Source organism: Gossypium arboreum, chromosome 3 (assembly GCF_025698485.1).
Source record: "Gossypium arboreum isolate Shixiya-1 chromosome 3, ASM2569848v2, whole genome shotgun sequence".
Taxonomy (NCBI): Eukaryota; Viridiplantae; Streptophyta; class Magnoliopsida; order Malvales; family Malvaceae; genus Gossypium; species Gossypium arboreum.
The window spans coordinates 86976077-86982791 of NC_069072.1; the positions used below are offsets into that span (position 1 = coordinate 86976077).

A 6715-nucleotide genomic window follows, 5' to 3' on the forward strand; every position below is an offset into this window, starting at 1 on the left:
TATCCCAACCTCTCTACTAGAATCCCCTTTTTGCATCAGCGATCACAGTCTTGAATGAGAGGGAAAAAGAGAAATAAATAGATAAACCATAGGTTAACGAAAGTTTTTGAAAGAATAAAGAAGAATCGGCATTTAAGAGTGTAGAAACGAAAGAAATTATAAATATTTAACAAAAGCCGAAGAAGATCTAATTCACTTACCAATTGTGAGATTGTTTGCCCACAAGAAATCAAACCTTCAAAGTGTATGAATCGGCTTTTAAATGAAAAAGAAACAGTCGGCTAAGTTGAAGAGGGAAGAGATTGATTCGATTAAAATAGGGAAGAAAAGATCAAGAATTTGGCTTAAAGAAAAGAGGAGGTGATAAGCGACTGAAGCACACAAAAACAACAAATGCCCTTACTCGCCCGTACGAAACACATATTTATACTAAAATAAATAAATAAATAAATAAATAAATAATACACCTACACTCTTCAATCGAATTAAACTCGTCAAGATAATTTCCCTTCAAATTCTCTAATTTTATCACCATCATATCTACCCTTAATCCTCATCCTAATCCCCTTGATTTTAGCCAAAAATTCCAATTTGAATTGCATTGAAACTGCTTCCACCGTACAGCACTTGAGTAGCAAAATTACAGTCTCCCTTTGAGCACACCTCTACTAGAACTCTAGACCTCAAGGTTACTCTACCTCCCCACACGCTACTGGCCACTACACCGCATCCTTTCTTATGCTAGCATTCGGTCACAATTAATTATAAGGCTTATATGCCTAAGCGTCAGTTTTCTTAAAGAATAAAAATTTAAACTTTACCAAGCCTAGGATTTAAACCTGCTCCCTCTCATATCCATAGCATGCTTCATGTAACGCCCCCGTACCCGAGACTGTCGCCGGAGTCGAGTACGAGGTGTTACTAAACTTAATTCATTAATTAAACAACTTAAACAATTTATTTTAGAATTTTTAGACAAGCTTCCTAACTACGTCACAGTCGATTAAAAATTCATATCTCGAGTTACAAAACTCAAAATTAAGATCCATAAATTTTTCCTGAAACTAGACTCATATATCTATCTACTGAAGTTTTTCTAGAATTTTTTGTCAAGCTAATTAGTATATTTTATTGATTAAAGTCTCCCCTATTTTAGGGTTTGACTACTCTGACCCCTATGTATTATGAATCAGATATCTCCTTGTAAAAAGTTTAAATGATAATGCTGTTTGTTTCTCATAAAACTAGACTAAATAACGAATCTATACATATAAAAAATGACTTCTAATTAGTGTTTTACAATTTATGGTGAATTTTTAAATTCAGAACAGGGGATTCAGAGAACACTCTAACCTTGTTCCACCAAAACTTAAATATCTCATAAAATATAACTCATTTACCTGTTTTGTTCCATCCATATGAAAATAGACTCATCAAGCTTAGATTTCATAACTTATTCATCCTTTAATTGCATTTCTACTATTTTTAGTTATTTTTCAAATTTACATCACTGCTGCTATCAGATTCTGTTTTATGGCAAATTTTACTTTACTATATATTTTCATGGACTAAATAGCATTTTAAACATACAATACATCAAATTTGACTTAGAATGGCCATTCCAATGGCTAATCATTTACAAACCCTTTTATTGCCAAACCATAGCAATATCACAAGATCATTTACACAAAGTGAGTATTTTGTCATACATGCCATACTCAAAACACACAAGCCATTTTACCAATTTAGGCCTTCGGATAGTGTGAACAAGTCTTCGAGCTATCCCAATTCTCAAGCCGGCTTATCAACAACTACAGTGAATGAAAAGAAGGGGGTAAGCATAAATGCTTAGTAAGTTCACATGCAAATAGCAAGTAACATAATCATGAAATTCCACATAAAACATCATTTGCATAAACAACACCAAGACATTCATGTTTCATTTGCATTTAATATCTTTCTACGATTTCATCATACCAAGTTCTCAACCCGAGGATTTAAGCACATACCGTCAATTTTCTCATTCATCACACTTACCAATATGTCACCTTCGTTTTAGGCATTCTTCTCATTCACTTAAGATTCACCCGTTGAACACATCAGAATATAATTCGAATACGCAGATTTCATGAACATAAGTGCCATACCCGCAGCTAGACAAACTCAATAGCCTGCTGAACTTATGTAGCCAAGCTACCATGTAACCCGCCCATAAGTGAACTCAGACTCAACTCAACGAGCTGGGCGTTCGCATCCATAAGTGAACTCGGACTCAACTCAACGAGTTCGGATGCCTAGTTACATCTCACGAACTCGGACTCAACTCACCGAGTTCGAAACTCAACCATCCTAGTGACATGTCACTTGTACCCTAATCTATTCCCAAGGTTCAAACGGGATTCTTTTCAATTACACATTTCGATCGCCTTCTTCGGAATATAGAAATCGATACTTACTAACATCTCATACTTATCAAGTTGTTCAGATAATTTGCATATCACCAAATAATAATTTACAAAACATCATATTTCATGATAATAAGTATCATATCATATAAATAACATTAAATCACTTAAAATAAAAATTATGTTACCTTATTTACACATGAACTTACCTCGATACAAAAGATTAGCAATCGAGCATATTCCTCGTATACTTTGTTTTTCCCTCGATCACGACTTGAATCTCGTTTCTCTTGATCTATAATGCCAAATTAATTTATTTAATACATACATTCATCAACTTAGTACGAACTTTGGCAAAATTACCATTTTGCCCTTAAATTTTCACATATTTGCACTTTTGCCCCTAGGCTCGGGAATTAAACTTCATCCCTTATTCTTATGTTTTATGGCTTGCTGATCATTTTTCCCTTCTATGGAAACTTCAAATTCACACTCTAACATGTACTTATGACTATTAGGTATTTTTACCGATTAAGCCCTTTTACTCGTTTTCGCTTAAAATCGAGTAGCACAAGTTGTCAAACATAATTTAAAACCTCATATTTTATCATAAAACACCAAAATACACAAATTTCACCTATGGGTAATTTTCCAAATATGAACCCTAGGTTGAATTATTGCTAGCATAAGTTAATTCGAGCTACTGGGATTTCAAAAACGTAAAGAACATTAAAAATGGGGCTTGGAATCACTTACTATGGAGCTTGGAAGCTTGAAACAAACCCTAGCTATGGAGAACCCTTGAAATTTCGGCCTAATGAAGAAGATGGACAAAAATTGGCTTTTAATTTTGTTTTTAATTCATTTTAATAACTAAATAACCAAAATGCCCTTAATTAAAAACTATGGTGTTTTATCTTCCTTTAGGTATTTTTGTCCAAACTAGTATAATGATCTAATTACTATCCAAGGACCTCCACTTTAAAAACCCATTACTCACAAGTACTTAATACCTTTGTGAACTAGAACACACATTTTACAATTTTTGCAATTTAGTCCTAAATATCAAATTGGACCCTCTATCGATAAAATTTCTAAACGAAATTTTCACACAATCATGCAATCATGCCATAGACCTTAAAATGATAATAAAATAAATTTTTCTACCTCGAATTTGTGGTCACAAAACCACTATTCCGATTAGGCCCTAATTCGGGATATTACACTTCACGCCACTGCACCACAGACGCTCTTGTGCCATATTCCATCCTTAACTAGTTTTAAGGCCTATTAATCCTCAACCTGGTTATCCTAAAAATATTTGCTACCATTTAGATTCAAACCCTTGATCTCTTGGCTATGCTATTCGTCCCTTTCCACCAAGCCACAAGCTCTTTTGTGTCGTTTCTCCTCCCCAATTAATTATAAACTCTTTTTGCCGACCTCCAAGTTGTCTAAAAAAAACCCACAACTTCTGCTCATGCTACGACTTGAACCCAGTATCTCTCCTTACTCCTAACGCCATATGCCACTGGGCCAAGCTCATCCTTGTGTCGAATTCCCACCTAACATATTTATAAAGCCTAAACGCTAGCTTCCCTACTAATTTTACGCGCAATAAAAAAAATTTTGCCAAGGCTAAGACTTGAACCCTGGACCTCTTGCTTACTGCCCACGCCTTTTGCCACTAGGCCACATGCTTTCTTGTGTCAAATTTTACCAGGCCTTATTAATAAGCTTTCCACCTAATGCTTAGGGTTCTTTAACAATTAAACTAAACACACAATTATAAAATATTTAAACACCTTTCTTTTATTCAAGCAGCCTTCTAACCGATTCCAAACTCGAGGCCCATTACTTCTAGGCCCAAAATCAGGGTGTTACAAGGACTCAATTAGTGAATTAGATGTTAAAAACTAAAATTCAAAGAAGTTAACATTGTTAGTGCTCGGGTTGCCTCCCGAGAAGCGCTTATTTAGAGTCTAAGCTCGACTTTCCTCTCTTGTTGCGTGGTCATGGTGGTGCGAAGAGTTTACACTCCTTCTTCTTGCTATCAATCTCATCAAAATAAGGTCTTAGACGAGTACTATTTACTTTAAAAGTGCCAAATTTGGGATGAATTACCTCGACTGTACCATATGGAAAAATGCTGAGTACCGTAAGAAGGATTGCTCCATTAGGTTCAAAAGTGGCAATACGAGGGTCTGCTGCATCTAATAGTATTTTGTCTCCAACCTTAAGTTGGTTTGGTGAATCATTGAGCCCGTCATGGCATGGTTTTGGTCTATTGTGTGCTCTCAGTTTCTGTGTCCGCCATTCATCTAGTTCCTCGATTTGTAGCCTTTGTTCTTCATAGATGGGTCCTTTGTTGTTACTTGAACAAGGCTTATGTATGCTTTTTGAGCGTGTTTCCTACAAAGAAGGTTGCACCACATGATCAGTATTAGTAAAATTTCGAGCTTGAAGAGTGATTGTTTCATCACCCACACGAAGTGTGGAGTTCACCTGTACCAACATCAATTATAGTTCTAGCAGTTCCTAAAAAGGGCCTTCCTAAAATTAAAGACACGTCACTATCCTCTTCTATGTCTAGAACAAAAAAATCGATTGGGAATATAAATTTGTCAATTTTAATAAGTACATCTTCAATAATTCCCCTAGGAAATCTAATTGTTTTATCTGCTAATTGAATGCTCATCCTAGTTTGTTTGGGTTTCCTAAGACCTAGTTGTTTAAACATTTTATAGGGCATGACATTAATACTAGCCCCTAAATCAGCCAAAGCATTACTAACATCTAAGCTACCAATTAAACAAGGAATTGTAAAACTCCCTGGATCTTTCAATTTGTTGGCCAGCTTATGCTACAGAATGGCTGAGCAAACTGCATTCAACTCCACATGAGACGCCTCATCCAACTTCTGTTTATTTGCTAAAATCTCTTTTAAAAATTTAACTGCATTTGGCATCTGCGAAATAGATTCAATAAACAGTAGGTTAATATGCAATTTCTTTAATAGTTTAAGGAATTTACCAAATTGTTCATCTGTGCAGTCTTTCCTTGTCGCATTGAGGTATGGCACCCGTGGTTTGTACTCTTTACTTACCAGTTTTTGCTCACTGTGGACTACTCACCTTTACCTTTACTTGCCACAATTCCTTACCTCGATTCTGGTTCAGCTTTAACTAACCCTTCCTCATCTTGAATGGTAATCGCATTGAGTTGTTCCCTTGGGTTAGATTCAGTGTTACTCGGCAGGCTACCTTATGGTCGTTTAAAAATTAGTTTAGTGAGCTGTCCTATCTGAGTTTCAAGCCCTTGGATCGATTCTTGTTGATTCTTAAGTGTTGTTTCGGTATTCTGAAAGTGAGTTTCTGACACCGAGATAAGCTTTGTTAGCATCTCTTCAACGTTCGGCTTATTTTCCTGTTGGTAAGGTGGTTGTTGAAAACCCGGAGGATGTTGTGGCCTTTGATTCCCTTGACTACCCCACGACAAGTTGGGATGGTTCCTCCAACCTGCATTATAAGTATTACTGTATGGGTATTTTGAGGTCTAGAATTATTGTTACCCATATATTGAACTTGTTCCTCCTCAGTGTTGGGGTTGAAGGATTAATATTCTATGTGTACTCCTCCTCCATTTGAATCGCATCTCACCACTAGATGTACCTGAGTAGAACCATATAAATCGTCAATCTTTTTATTTAAAAGTTCTACCAAGTTAGATAGCATAGTAACCGCGTCAAGGTTGAAAACGTTGGTTGCTTTTGTTACCTTTGTCCTTATGACTTGCCACTGATAATTATTCAGTGAAATCTTTTCCATGAATTCATAAGCCTCCTCAGGTGTTTTATTATTGATAGTCCCACCAGCAGCTGCGTCGATAAGTTGCCTTATTGAGGGGTTCACACCATTGTAAAACATTTGAACCTGGAACCATAAAGGTAATCCATGGTGAGGGCACCTTCTCAAAAGATCCTTGTATCTCTCCCATGCATCAAGAGTGTTTCTAAATCCATCTGCACAAAAAAAGAGATATCATTCCTCAACTTAGCCATTTTAGCCGAGGGAAAATATTTAAGTAAAAATTTTTTGGTCATTTGTTCCCAAGTAGTGATTGGCCCTCGTGGTAATGAGTTCAACCATTGTTTAGCTTTGTTCTTCAATGAAAAGAGAAATAACCGAAGGCGAATGGCATCATCAGAAATGCCATTGATTTTAAACGTGTTGCAAAATTCCAAAAAGTTCGCTAAGTGAATGTTTGGATTCTCATCCTGCAAACCATCAAACTTAACAAACTGTTGGATT

General features: G+C 36.0%; 1 non-coding gene across 1 annotated transcript; it reads left to right on the forward strand.

Annotated features, from left to right (window-relative positions):
• The first annotated feature begins 6353 nt into the window (after positions 1 to 6353).
• Positions 6354 to 6459, forward strand: LOC128290933 (small nucleolar RNA R71). The gene has a single exon (XR_008280712.1). It is a non-coding gene; the product is annotated as a small nucleolar RNA R71 (small nucleolar RNA).
• The last annotated feature ends 256 nt before the right edge of the window (positions 6460 to 6715 follow it).